Source organism: Cuculus canorus, chromosome 8, assembly GCF_017976375.1.
Source record: "Cuculus canorus isolate bCucCan1 chromosome 8, bCucCan1.pri, whole genome shotgun sequence".
Lineage (NCBI taxonomy): Eukaryota > Metazoa > Chordata > Aves > Cuculiformes > Cuculidae > Cuculus > Cuculus canorus.
The window spans coordinates 33,798,592-33,813,116 of NC_071408.1; the positions used below are offsets into that span (position 1 = coordinate 33,798,592).

At 46.7% G+C, this 14,525-nt stretch overlaps 1 long non-coding RNA gene across 7 annotated transcripts; it reads left to right on the forward strand.

Moving 5' to 3' along the window:
• Nucleotides 1–239: 239 nt before the first annotated feature.
• On the forward strand, nt 240–13,381 carry LOC128852946 (uncharacterized). 7 transcript variants are annotated; one of them, XR_008451103.1, is made up of 9 exons: nt 240–444; nt 860–914; nt 1,446–1,761; nt 2,511–3,278; nt 3,516–3,670; nt 8,349–8,668; nt 9,699–9,845; nt 11,274–11,880; nt 13,247–13,381. It is a non-coding gene; the product is annotated as an uncharacterized LOC128852946 (long non-coding RNA). The 7 variants fall into 7 exon arrangements; XR_008451107.1 differs by having other exon boundaries at nt 9,702–9,845; XR_008451105.1 differs by having other exon boundaries at nt 8,392–8,668.
• Nucleotides 13,382–14,525: the final 1,144 nt, after the last annotated feature.

Consider the following 14,525-nt stretch of genomic DNA (forward strand, 5'->3'; position numbering starts at 1 on the left):
CTCTCTCTGAACAGGCGTAGGAGCCACCGATGGGGCTCTGCTCAGAGCCAGGGCAGGATGCGTCCCTCTAGGCACCCTCCTACCAAGTGACACTTTTATTAGGGTGGGCTTTTTGTATGCAAGTAAATCTGCTCTGTCTGTGGTATCTGGGCAGCCTGATCCGGTGGGAGGTGTCCGTGCCCGTGGCAGGGGGTTGGAATTGGGTGATCTTTAAGGTCCCTTCCAACCCAAACTATTCTGTGATTCTGTGGTCTGCTCTTGCAGGTCTCTACTGACAGAAGAATGTTTCAGAATGGGTTTGTTCTTTGCAAAACAACAGGAGGGCAAAGCCGGGCGGCCCCCAAGCCTGCAGAGACCGTGCCCCGCGGCGAGGCCACCCCTCCGCTCAGTTGCAGTCGATCATCCAACTGCTCTGCCCTGGTAGAGCAATCGGCGCAGGCACCGGTGAGATTCGGGGCTCCTACCTTCGAATGAGTCCGTATCCCTGTCATTTCTCTTTAAATTTGACATTTTAAACTGTCAGTTTGCTGTTAAATTCAAGTGCTTTGGACGTGCTGCGTAGTTTTTAAAAAGACCAAACATATGAACACAAATGTCTTGATGCGTGTTCGTATGATACAATCCAGATATCAACAAACCCAACAGCCCGGCGTGTGTGGGAGCGTTGCCTTCCCGTTCTTCATAACCAGAGCTTGGCCATAGTTTGAACGGAAAAGAAATATTCCATACGTGGAGAGATATGGGGAATTATTCCATTTGTTTTAGTGCAAACCCACAGCAATTGTCCGAATGCATTTGCAATATGATGAAAATCTCTCGGAATGCACCCGAGAAATGGTCTTTTATTCTGCTGTAATAGGTGAGGTGATGGCAGAAGCTGGGGAAGCTGAAATGGAGCTGCTGCGGTTTTCCAGGTGAGGCAACGTTAGCAGGGAATGACAAGCAGGCTGTGGTTATTATAAAACCCAGGGCAAAGCAGCAAGCGAGCGCAGCGATAGACAAATCTAAATTAACCATAGCAAGGGTGGGGTGGCATTTGAATGTAAACTTACCCCGCTGAAGGGAATATCGTAATAATATTGTGAGGTAGGAGAAATACCAGTCATCAGACGTGACTAACAAAGTGTTTGCTGTAGAAAATACATAGGTGAGCTTTAATACTGCAGCTGCCAATTCTGACAGCAACGAACTTTCTGTTTTAGCAACACCTTAAAAGCCTAATGATTGCTTTTCACAAACATAGGACTGCTACAATTTGAAATCTGTTGAATCTCGCCCCCCCCATCTTCTCTCGCATTTTAATATCCTCCTGTTCAGACAGAAGGGGACTGGTTAGCTACTCATCGTTAAGTCCTCAGGAGTAAAAAATGTTGCTTTCCCTGTTGGCTTCAGCGTGTTTTCTCAGTCTGTAACCACCACCTGTAATTAAAATGTCGTCCTAACAGCGCAGAGGTGCCAAGAGTAAAGCAGTCAGCTCACCTCCGGAGCCGTGCACTTCACGGAGCTCCACAGCCCCTCGGAAATGGAAGCTCGGAGAAACTGTCTCTGTGATCTTTAATGGATTTTTAAAGATGACAAGAAAGGAAATGGGAAACTAAAGGCATGGAAGACATAAATTCCCTAAAGGTGCATTCTGAAGTAAATCAGAGCAACTGAAAAAGTGAACTCTGGGAGCCCTGGGATATCTCCCAGGTTTTTCCGCCGGACACTTACGGTTTGTCGGGTCCCTGAACACTCCTGCTCTGGGCATGCTTTGACACAGTGAGTCACAGAAAGATGAACAACATCACCTGAAGTGCTGTTTGAGGGGCAGAAAATTGCTCCCATTGCACACCGTGCTGCCTTTCCTCTAACTCACATGACTTATTACAACCTTCCCATTATAAAAGAAGTGCCATTTAGGTGTGTTAACTTCTCCGGCTGCAATAGGCGTGCTTCCCTCCTTGTTTCCACAACAGCTAAATGCAGTCAGAGGGAGAGGCAAAGATCAGGTTTTATAAAATCAAACTCAGGTGGTTCTTGGGGCTACGGCTGCGCCAAAGCCAAACAACAATAGGTGAGCGCAAGGAGCTTAAAACAGCTCAGTGTTCCCCAATATGTGTTATTTAGAGACGTCTGTTTCTATAAACAAGTAGGAAAAAAAAAACCCTCAGTTTTCCTTCCGAAGAGATCTGACTGCAGTTGTGCTTTGTAGTTCTCGGTGAATAACACAGGCTGGGGCTGAACGTGGTGCAACTCTCTGAAAGGGAAAAAGACTTCATTTTGAAGCAGTTTCGCTTGTTTGTTCAATTTCTGACATCATATAACGTGTGTTCATTGAGTGAAACAGGATTTAGATGTAGGGTTTCCAGGCAAAATTACAATGTTAATCTCATGTCTCAATAATGAAAATATTACAGCACAATTGTTTGAGTGGTAAATATTTGAGTGGGAAGGCGGGTGCAGACCTGGTTCAGGCTCTTTTTGGTCTGTGATGGTCCCATAGCCAACCAGCACCTTTCTTGTTTCAGATATGTTGGTATCATTGCTACTGTCCCTCCTGGCTCCTCTCCCTGTGGCACCATCCGACCTCACATCCCCGCCAGGCTGGGGACGCCCCCTGCCCTCCCAGCGCGCTCCAGCACCAGAGCTGACGGAGCACCCATCATCGTAGCAGGGCCTTAGGCTGAAACGCTGGAGGAACTACCCCGTCAGAGCACTTCAGCGCCTTCGGCTCTTCTGGATGCTCAGCCTCACTAAAAAGAATCTGTTTTTAATCTTGACCTCTTACCCCCTATTTGTCTGCAATCTGTTGGTAATCAAGCTGATTAACACTGATTCTGGAGATCCAGGCTAGCTTTGGAAAACCTTAATTCCCATCTTTTATATTGTTTATGTGCAACATATGCAGTACAGGGGAAAAAAACCCCCTCCTGATGTAGAGTGAAAAGCTGAGCCTTAATAAAACTGTTGGCAAGAACTGTGGAGGGAGGTATTCCGATCCTATGACACCGGAGCAGCTCCTTCAGCCCGCTCCGTTTGGGAAGCGTTGTTCTGGCTGCTTCTCTGGTGTGGATGGGTCCATGGAATATCGCATTTTCCCAGTCAGTCACAATTTTACCCAAAACCCGTAAATGACAACAATCAGATATGAGAAAAATAACCCCTTTCTGTATTTTCCAGCAGTGTGGATCGTTGGAACTTCTTTCAAGTGTGAGCTAAAGCATGTAAGGAAGGTGATGTCCTCAAAGCCATCAGCATTATCAGCCTCATTCTGGAGCCTGGAAGTCAATCGCAAGGTTCGTGTTCCAGCATCCTTCGCTCTATTTGCATATCAGTAAAATTTATTGTGAGAGGGATAAAATAGGGGTTTAAAAACATGGGTTTATGGTCAGTGTGGAGAGTAACTTTGGGTGCAGTGCAAAGCACTTCCTCAGTGCAGGATGAGTGCTCTGCTGGAATCTGTCTCAATCCAGGCTTTGCTTGAGCAAGAGACACGAGATCAGCCCCTTAATCTGCGCCCCTCCCTCTTGCAGCAGGTTTGGGGGTTATTAGCTCTCCAGCACCAGAGCCCTATCGATTAATGAGCATATCTGGAGACCTATACGGGAGGGAGAAGCGCGAGGGATGCGATCACGTACTACCTGATGCTGCTCATGGGGAATGGCAATTACCATAGAGAGAACTCAGGGTAAATGTCCTAAGAACCGATCTTAAATCACTCGCAGCTCTCTCCCTCTTTGCCCCCCTTTTAGCTTTGTACTTCCAACCCCTTCTCCATGTGGTGCTCACTGTCCCTATGCTTTCTCATGCTATTATGTCTAGATAAACTTTTCCAAACCAACCTTTATTTCTGACAATCTCTGCTGGCACCTTTGTGTTTAAAGCACCTCATTGTAATTCATTCATTCCCCCCACCCGTACACGTGTTCATCCAGAGAACGACGTATACATGTTCTACATGTAATCACTTTTAAACGGGATTAACAGAAATAGATCCTCTCGTGGTGTCAGGCTGCTTGCCCCTATGTGTTATCATTTTCAGACTCCAGTCTACTTTGTTCCTGGTGAAATGTTCCTCATCTCTCTATCACACTGATTTATTGGATTGCTGCTTTATTCCTTTGTGGGGGGGGAGGAACACGCTGGTCATTTTTAGCAGTGTCTTTGCCTCCCATCAGAAATGCATTTTTACAGCTTGAAAACACGCCAGGATGCACAACTTGTAAATGTCGCCGAATCCTTTAAGTGCCTGCTACGGTGGAGAAAAGGTAACAGCAATTCCAGGGCTGAAGGAAAGCGAAATCTTGCCGTGTATCAGCCAGCCGCTGCCTTTTTTACTGATAGGACTTAATTGCATTTACAGTTTCCTCAGATTTCTGACTATTTCTGTCAGATTTGCTTTTAACTCACCGCAGACTGTGTGCATCAACTGCGCAGCAACCTCACTCCGAGCTGAAATATTTAATCACTACCCATGGATAAATGTTTTCAGACTTTATGCTATGTTGTTTAGAAGCGAGGCATATATAAGGAACAAAAAATCTGTCAGTATGCATTTCCTATTGGAATGTTGCATAGGTTTTTAATTGGAAAATAGGCTTTTAAAGGTAATCATTGCTGAGGACCGGCGTTAGGAAGTGAAGCATATTTTTGCATGATTTTTCTTCTTAACATAATGAACCTTTTTGTGTCTGTCATGGAAAACATGGAAATTTCATTCTCTTCTCTGTAACTATCTTCACTTAAATGTTTTAGGTTCAGTTGCTTTGAATGGTTTGCAAGTAACCTAAAGGGCTGCGTTAATATTAGCCTGCAGTGAGCGCATCCTGGCACTTTGTTTCTGTTTGGAGAAATGACCAGTTTACTTGGTTATATTGACAGCTCTACTGTAAAATTTGCTGGCATTAAAGGTCAAAAAGACCCAGTTTTTCCTCCCGTTGCTTCTATCCAAAAGAGAATAAATCTCAGAGCAGAATCACTTCTCTGACAATAATTTATGAATTATGCACTGACTGTGTTTGAATTGAGAAAGGCTTTCATATCCTTTCCATTAGCTCAGATTAAGTTTTCATATAGATGCTGGGAAGCATGCTAGCAATATCCTTAGCTCATTTTTATGAAAATTTTATCAGTGCTTTTTTCTGTACTACACTCCAATTGGGATGTCTCAGAATCTAAAGCTCAGCTTTGGACATGAACTTCTCTCAACCTGGATGGCTGCTGCTCTAAAGGTTTCAATATTTTATGGGCTCTGGCTAACTCAGCCGTGAGATTCAAGCTGCAGAGATTTAACTCTAATGTAAAATCATGAACGGATGAAAACTGGGATGTCATAAGTAATACATCTGCAGGAGCAGGATGCAGTTACCATTTTTAAAAGGTTTTTAAAAAGAAAACAGCATTCTCTACTCCCTCTTTGTATCCTAAAATGAAAAGCCTCTGAGCTATTGTACTAATACAGAGCCATCTTTTCTTGACTGCTTTTCTTCAATTGCTGCTTAATTGTTGTGGGGTTTTTCCTTCAGGTCCAGCATCGACAAGAAAGCCCCTAATGTCAGCTTCCTCGAGAAATGGGCAGCGCAGCGCTTAATGTTTATAGGCCAAATCCATTCCTTAGCATCTTCTCTTTTTTTTTTTTTTTTGTTTCAAAACTGATTTAAAACATTTGGAAAATCTGTCTATTCAGCCGGAGTGTTCTGGCGCATTCTTTCCTCGAACCGGTGGGGTCAGATGCGATCTGTCTGATGGACTTTTTTGCTGCAATCTATAGCCGTTTCCCTTGAGCCCCGCCGCGCCGAGCGGAGCCGCACAGCCCTATAATGGCCCCAGTGACAATGTGTTCTTTGTGTGAAAGAATCCAGGGGGAAGTGCTGGAAGGTGCTCTGGTCAGTGAAAAAATAGTTTTAGTGCTTGCTTATTTTTATCTTTATGTACGTTGCCTCCACTGGAAATATTTTTTTGACAGTAAATAAGCGTCACCATAAAACATTTAACAAGCATGAAGAGAACAAATACAGAGTCCTTTTCATCTTAAAAGGCTTCAGTTGTTAATGTCTGTTATTAGCACGTTTCATTGGAGAGGGCATGAAAGAGGGACTGTATCTTGCTTATTTTTGGACTCGCAGTCAGGAGTTTAATCTGTTCACAAACGCAGCCTCCTCATGTGCGATGACAGAAAGATTCCTCTCCCTCTCTAAATACGTGACCTACTCCAAAACTCTGTTAGGACAATGTGGAGGCTGAGATCCATTTGGGTAGGGTTGTTCAGGCATAAAGCGTAGGTGTAAGGAGGGAATCCCCTCTGTGGAAATGACTTCAGCCACTCCGGGACTGGTCCCATCCCCGCCATCCCCAGCGCTCCGGCCTGGTCCACAGGGCTCACCTTTGTTCTTTCTGGGTGCCGTGACTGGAAGCCATGTTCCGCTCTTTCAGCTTTCCGCGCTGTTCATTGACAGCTGTAAATATTTGGCATCAGAACCATCTCAGCCCCGTATCCGTGGGGCGAGAGGCAAACCCCAGCCCCGCGGCACTCGCTCGCAGTGCCCCTTAGCATGAAATCCTCCATCACCTCCCACAGAATCCTGGAGTGGTTTGGGTTGGAAGGTCCCTCAGAGCCCATCCAGTCCCACCCCTGCCATGGGCAGGGACACCTCCCACTGGATCAGGGGCTCCGAGCCCCATCCAACCTGGCCTGGAAACCCTCTCCTTAAACACTCGCAGTTAACTTAACAAATAATTTGAGGTACGCAGGAGTTGGGCACCTGCGGGTAAATAGGTACCTGTTTTTTGAATGCGCAGTCATTTCCTGGTCATAACCGCGCTGTAAAGCTGTCACTGACGTGTGGCTTCCACACTGAGGGGCCTCCAGCTGCTGTGGTGGAAGGGGAGGATGGAGACATTTTCAAAGGTCAGTAATAGACCAGGTTTTACACTTTAAGTTCAATTACCCACGTGTAGGCGAGGCAGAACATTTATCTGGCTTGGCATCGCCTCTCCGAGTTTCCCCTTGACAGTGCCATCATCTGCACAAGCCCTTCCCAAGCGACCGCGAGAGCGTGGCCGAGCAGCGCTGGCAGCAGCCATGCTGAGCACCCACTCAGCGTGCTGGACACGGAGATTGTCCCCACAGGTCCCCAGAGCTGCTCAGCACGGGGCATCCTCCGCAGGCAGTGCCTGCATTAAACCTTTCCTGCTAATTTCAGTCCAAGCCCCCGAGTGATTCTGCAGCAAAGGCCCCACTGGGCTCAGATTTACCGCCTGTGCAGCTCCGCTTGTGATCGACCTCACAATGTTTGGTGTTTGATTTGCTTTGGTGCCCTTTCCCATTTGCATTTCTGCTCTCCTCTCCCCATGGTCTCTTCTCCTGGCAGTGGTCTGGGTCTGCTCTTTGCAGCCATGGTCCTTCTCCAGTTTGCGGTAGTTTCTACCCCCACCCTGTCACCATGTAAACTGGAAATGGTATTGCTCGTGTGGCTCCATCGTGGCATGGTAACGCGTATCAGCTGAGGGTCTGGAAAGGAGGTTGTGATGAGGTGGTTGTAGGTGTCTTCTGCCCAATAACAAGTGATAGGATGAGAGGAAATGGCCTCAAGTTGTGCTGGGACAGGTTTAGATCGGATATTGGGAAAAGTTTCTTTAATGACAGAGTGGTGAAACCCTGGCAGAGGCTGCTCAGGACGGTGGTGGAGCCTCCATCCCTGGGGGGGGGTTCAAAGGGTGTGTAGCCATGTCACTTGGGGACGCGGTTTAGTAGACATTGGGATGCAGGGCTGACGGTTGGACCTGATGAACTTAAAGGTCTTTTCCAGCCTCCGTGATTCTATGTCTAATCCAACTGTAGGCTTGTTGGGGGAAGTCCCACTGAGGTCCACTCTCCGTATAGCAGGGTGTGGCCTCCAGAACTGCGTGTCACCAAGTGTCTCATGGAGACTTTCAAGGAGCATAGGTTAAAATCCATATGTTTCTAACAAATGACTGTAATTAAGGCATCTTTATTAGCTGCTCATTGGAGATAAGATGGATACAGCTTGAATAGATGTGAGGGGAATGGTTTCCCTATGCTACATAACTCGGTGGGGTTCCCAAAATCATGTTCTGCGTGGTAGCCACAGGGACCACCTCTGGGAGAAGGAGAGAGAGGGGCAGCGTGGAGGAACGTTTGCCAGCTGAGCAGCTTCCAGCACGGGGTAGACCAGGGCTGGGTGTCCCACACCCTGGGCAGGGTGCTCTGGTCGGCAGGACTCTGCTGGGCTGGGAGGTAGGTGATAGCCTCTCCCATAAGCTCCCTCAGATCTGCCTGGCTGACTCCTCTGGGATTTCAGTATGGCGTTGCTGTTAACACTGACTTGTCTTTTTTGGAAAAGTAGATGTCGTCCTTAAGACTGATGTCAAGAGATTTGATATCTGCAGAGCCAACACCACTTTTCAGACCCACCATCAGCTGAATTACCTGGGTAACACTACTCTTCACCATGGTGAGATGTGACAGCAGAGCATGGCAGGATACGCTTTGTGTTTCGAAGGACAGAGTTGCTGCATCTTTAGCCATTCTGGGACTTTGCCATCCCTGGCTGTTTCCAGGATGAAGCCGTTCACGAAAGGCAAACCATATCTCAAATGCAGCCACCAAAGGCACAGAAAGCCATCATCGAAGCATACCACGTCCTCCCTCAGCGCAGGAATTCAGGTAACATGGTCTATTCCTTACATTTTTAGGACTCAATAGTGTTTTCTTTGTCTCACGCCACCAAGTCGGGCTGAGCAGTGAGCGTTTTCCTTCTGGCTGCTCTGGTAGCCGGGTGTCTCATTAGCAGCAACATCAGTCCAATAGCATCTTGCACAAATCCCAGGAAAACATGCCAGGGAACACCCATGTAGCAGTGGTGCATAGGTCAGGAGTTCAAAATGGAATTGGTCCTTGGCAAAGCATCTTGGTCTCTCTTTGGTATCACTGAACACTTCCCTTGGATCACCGAATCAGAATGATTTGGCTTGGAAGAGACCCTAAAGATCATCCAGTTCCAACCCCACTGCCATGGGGTGGGATGTCTAGTCTTCCAAACCCTGCTCAGTCGAGGTCTGGAGGGGATAAAAGCAACAAATAACTGTAAGAGCCACTAGAAGGACTGCAGACAGGGTGTTAGTCTAAGAGCTTGTGCAGACCCACACAAGCACTTCGGCTTTGCATGTGTCTGCCCTTTGTGGTGGCAGAGTTGCTTTTCTCCAGAAGTGGCTCCAGCGGTGAAGGATTGGTTGGCAGCTTCAGCGATGGCTGCGACAGAAGCAACAGCAAGCAGCAGGGCTGCTGCCTGACGTGCACGCGCGGCTTCTCAGAGCAGACTCCATTTGCTTATCTGTAGAATCTACTTCCACTGTCTATTTAAGCTGAAAGAGCGGAGATTGAGATGAGATCTTAGGAAGAAATGTTTTCCTGTGCAGGTGGGGAGGCCCTGGCCCAGGGTGCCCAGAGCAGTGGTGGCTGCCCCATCCCTGGAGGGGTTCCAGGCCAGGTTGGATGGGGCTTGGAGCCCCTGATCCAGTGGGAGGTGTCCCTGCCCATGGCAGGGGTGGAACTGGATGGGCTTTGAGGTCCCTTCCAACCTAAACCATTCCATGACTCTGTGATTCTATGACTCTATGATTTTATAGCTGTCTCAAAGAATGACAGTTTTTTCCATGAAAAAAGGGATTGCTATTCACAGGTGTGTGTTTCATAGCAGCAGAATGAGAAAACTGGATTCCTGGAGCATACCTGCAGATCCAGAAGTAATATGGCTGTTTCTAAACCAACATAAAGCGTCACACACAGACTTGATGGCTTTCCATCTCCAGATAGACATAACTTACGTGGCCAGTCACTAAAGGTAAAACATATGTCCCTATCTCTTTTTTGTTGTGCATTTCTCTCATCTGTCAGTGTTTGGAATTTGGGGTGCTCGGCTGAAATAGGGGCAGGAGTCGGTCCTTTCCATCCTCCAAGCATTTCAGCAGCCAGCGAGGTCTAGCAGGCTGCAGGAAGGCAGGTTCTGTACATTCCCTTGCTCCGGGTCTCTCTTTGTAATTCCGCTCCAGACAGTGCCATTAGAGCATGTAAAATTTCATTTCCATCTCATCAGTGTCAGATGCTGATCAAAGAGAGCCCACAAAAAAATGTTGTGCTACCGGCTGCACCCGGAACATATGGGCATCGCGTCAGTCACCACGGCCTCCTCGGCTCCTCCAGCAATCAGCAGCGAGGAGAAGAGGCGTGTCATGTACTTTAAAGGCACACATTTCCCGGAATGACTCCTAATATCAAACACCTCTCATTCTAGGCAGGAGAAGTCAGCAACTGAGCCGTATTTCAATCTGTAATGTAAAGAGCTGACCCCATTGTCACCTGAACCGCAGCGCCCGGGGCGTGTGTGTTGTGAGCCGCTCGCGTGCACCTTGTCCGGGGGCAGCCCTGCAGTGCGAGCAGACACGGCTCCTGCCGAGGGCAGCCGGGCTGGGAGGGTGGCAGGGAACAGCAGGGCTGGGATCTTCCCTCTTCTAATACTGCTTCTTATTTCTGCCTGAGCATGCTGAGGAGTGACATGCTCCTTACACCCCTCGCACCGAGGGGTGTTTTCTGCCGGCTAAACAACATAAACCATGTCATTTTACTTAAACGTCTTTGTAATCTCAGCTAATGAAGCCGCCAGGCACATACTAAAGTCAGTGTCACTGCCCCAAGTACACATTTGGGTTCTGGGCCATCTTCTCCCCAACTTCCTTCTGCAATGGCAAAAATGCTGATGAAAGCATGGACCTCACAGCCCATCCAGTGCCACCCCTGCCATGGGCAGGGACACCTCCCACTGGATCAGGGGCTCCAAGCCCCATCCAACCTGGCCTGGAACCCCTCCAGGGACGGGACAAACAGACACTCTACTCTTTGAAAGCTAAAGGTAGCTTTCAAATCACATCAGATTGTCGTCTTTGTATAAAAATGAACTTTTTGAACATCATTGCTATATGAAGTTAAAAATGAGGCACTTGTCTGGGAAGTACTTTGGCAAAATCTGTCCTTAGGAAACACATCTGCTGGTTTTCTTTATGAATAAGGATTCTGTTACAGAAATCAATTGAACCATCTTTCTCTTTGTATTTTTTTCCACTGGTGATTTTCAGATTTCCTAGATCTTGCATTGCATTCTAGCAGACGATATTGGTTGCAAATGTGCAGCATTTTAAATATACTTTCTTCTAGAGAATTCTGATAGAAATAAGAGTGTTGGAATAAAAAAAAATGTCCTTCTCTGTGTTTTCAGGAATTTGTTCTTTAGCAAAGTGAGACCAGAAGTCAAGAATGTGACATGGTGTCGCACGCTGTAAAACAAAATGCGCCTGATCCAAAGGCAAAGTTTGCTCTTTTCCACGCACCGGAGCACCTAAAGGCAGCAGGACGGAGTGACTCGGGTCATGAATGTGCAGTTTGGAGCTTTTCTTGTTTGAAGCAGTAATTGCGCCGCCCAACACTCGCTAAGAAGCTGCTGTTTGCAAGGCAAATATTTTGCATCTAGTCATTACTGGGTTTGTTACAGGCTGTGGACGCGTAATAAAAAATGACTACAGTAATATCTCGATGATAGTCCCTGCACTGATCAACTGCAAATGATCTGATTAACAGTCAGCTGCTGATTCCCAGTTTAATTAATCCTGATGGGCTATTGATGCGCTGCAACTGTTTGTCCTAATAATGAGTTTTGAAATTAGACTGCGACAAGCCACTTAGACAGCTGCCAAGGAAAATAATCATTTAGGAGGGCGAGCAATGGAGACAACAGAGGAGGAATGGCTGCGATTTGACAGAAAATTCACATGGCTGTGTCACATGTGCTTTATTTTTACATTTGGAGCACATTAGCCGTACCAGCGGTAAGTGGTGACTGCGAGACACATAACTAGCTTTACAATTAAGAATGCTACTTCTCATCAGTATGCAGAAGCTAAACATGAAACATGAAGTGTGTTAATAGCAGAATATATGTAGCTACAGACCATTGAACAATTTAGGTCAGTCCTTTGCAATGTTTAATTAGACTAATATATCTGTTTGCAATTAATAACAGATGTGACAAGCTAATGTGTCCATGTACTGACAAATTAACCTTTGCCCATCAGCTGCTCGGATCTGTGAGAAAAGTGCCATGTTTTGCCTCTGTTCAACTGAACCTAAATAAAATTGCAGGATAATTATAAACATAAATGTTAATAGAGTGTGCTTTCCATGGGAAGCAGAAACCCACGACAGCTATTTCTCAGCCAGGCCATCGTACTGTACTTTGCCACGTGATGAAACCTGCAAATTATATTTTCCGATTTGCCTCGGCACAATTAGTGTTTGGGTTGACAGATGCTAGTGCGATAGCCCTTGTTGCCCACGGACCCGGGACATACCAGAGACCCTGCATTAACAGCCGGGGTAAGGAGGCTTCGTCGCCATTCAGTCTCCGGCTTTATTTGCTGTCTGCCAGCAAACGTGCCCTCAATTTGTGACAAGCCTTGCCACTGCAGTGACGTGGCAGACGTGTCTGTCAGGACTTGGGCTGAGGCCATCAGCATATTCCAGGGAAGTAATGGGAGCATCTCGCACCCCCTGGGCTGGTGGGCTGTTTGCATTTCCAGTAGAACCTCTTTCGCTCTCACTCTCTTGCAGTCTCTTCCCCCCACCCCCATCTTATATGTGTATAAAATATACATATATATATATTTTATTTTTTTTAACAATTAAATGTTCCTTACGCCGATGTTCTATATACATATTGTAGGCATCTTTCCCTGCTCTGCATTAGGCTCCATTAATAAATCCCTGTTATTGATGGGATTTAGTGAGACTGTGTGTATATAGGCATGCACACTCATGAACGTGTGTGTATGTGTGCAAACGTGTATGTATACACATGCACATACATATCTATTTATTTAGAGTAAAGGTACTTGCGCATAATATTATAATATAGAATTTCAAATCCAATGAAGCGGTTACTTCCCTCTAGATTTGTCCCAAACTGCATCCTTTTTCTATTTAAGGTTTTGAAGGTGAGGGCGTGTTTGGCCGATCCGTGTCTGTGTGTTTACCGCGTGTGCAAAATCAGCCTTTTGGGCACATTGATGTTGGTGTGTTTGTGCTCTGCGTTAACGGCTGTCACAGCCCGGAGACCCACCCAGGCAGGCCCAGCACTGAAAGTCTTGCTCTGCAGTTTTGCACGCTTGCTTGTGTTGATTAGGACCATTTTAATAGGTGGTGTCCCTGGCAGCTGGCTCCGTACTGGAACGGCGAGAAATGTGTTGTGTGAGTCTACGTGGCACATTCTGAGGAGCAGCCAAGCCTGAGACTCCTGCTGCGACCCGAGAGATGAAGGTCTCCAGCACTGGTCAGGTGGGAGAAGCTTTCAGCACATACTCTCGGTAGGCACTTTTTACCAATACCTAAAATTTTGGCCTGTGGATCACTCCATCTTTATATTATTTTAGGTTGGGGCAAAAAATAATTGCCATTTTTAACCATGAACCTTAAAGCAGTCCATCTCAGCTCAGAATAAAATTTATTAATTCAAATAAGAACCTTTAGAATCTACACATTTTTACCAGTAAGAAAGGAGTCTGTTTGTTCTGGAAGCACAAGCATTCTGGAGTCGTGGAACTGAGGAACTCTTCAAAGGTATTTTGAGCTGCTGCTTGGTTGTGGAAAACCTTCCAGATACTGTTGAGATGCTTGGTAGTGGGTAGGAGAGAGGGCAGGCCAGTCAGCTGCGTGAGGGAGAGCTTTGTAGCCCACTTCCTGCAGCTTCTGGAGAGCCATTTGTCAGACCTCCAGTTGAGTATTGCCATGGAGAAGAATTGGTCTCTTCGACTGACCAATGTTGGATGTAAATGCTGCAGTTCTTGGTGTGTTTTGTCAATTCCCCAGCAATGCTTCTCTGCTGGGATGGTTTCACTGGGATTCAAGATGTACTGGATGATTCCACTTGCCAACCATCAAATAGTGACCATAACTTCTTCTGATGCAGTGTCGGCTTGGAGAAGCACCTTGGTGCTTCACCTCAGCCCAGCCACAGTGTGGAATGCCACCAGTTGTCATACAGAATCCGTTCTTCATCACATGTCACAATGTGATTGAGAAATGGATTGGGTCTGATGTGCAAAACCAGCACAGAGCAGACGCTGTAACGGCGACGTTTAGGGTTCTCGTTCAGCTCATGAGGCACTAGCTCGAGCTGGTTCGACTTTCCACTTTGGTGCAAATGTCAAACAACTGCTGAATGGTCAACGTTGAGTTCTTCTGCAGCTTCTTGAGCTGTTTTATGTGGTGTTTTCTGTGGTGATATTACTACTTCAGTAATGGCCCTCGTTTGTTTGTTGTCTATTGCAGAATGATATCCGTGACCCTTCTTATCCTCAAGGCTCTCATTTCATTTCTGTGATGAAATTTTTGGACCCGATGTTGGGCTGTGCACTCACTGACAGTGCCTTGGCCAAACGCTTGGTTGACATTGCTGGCAGTTTCCACTGCTTTGTGT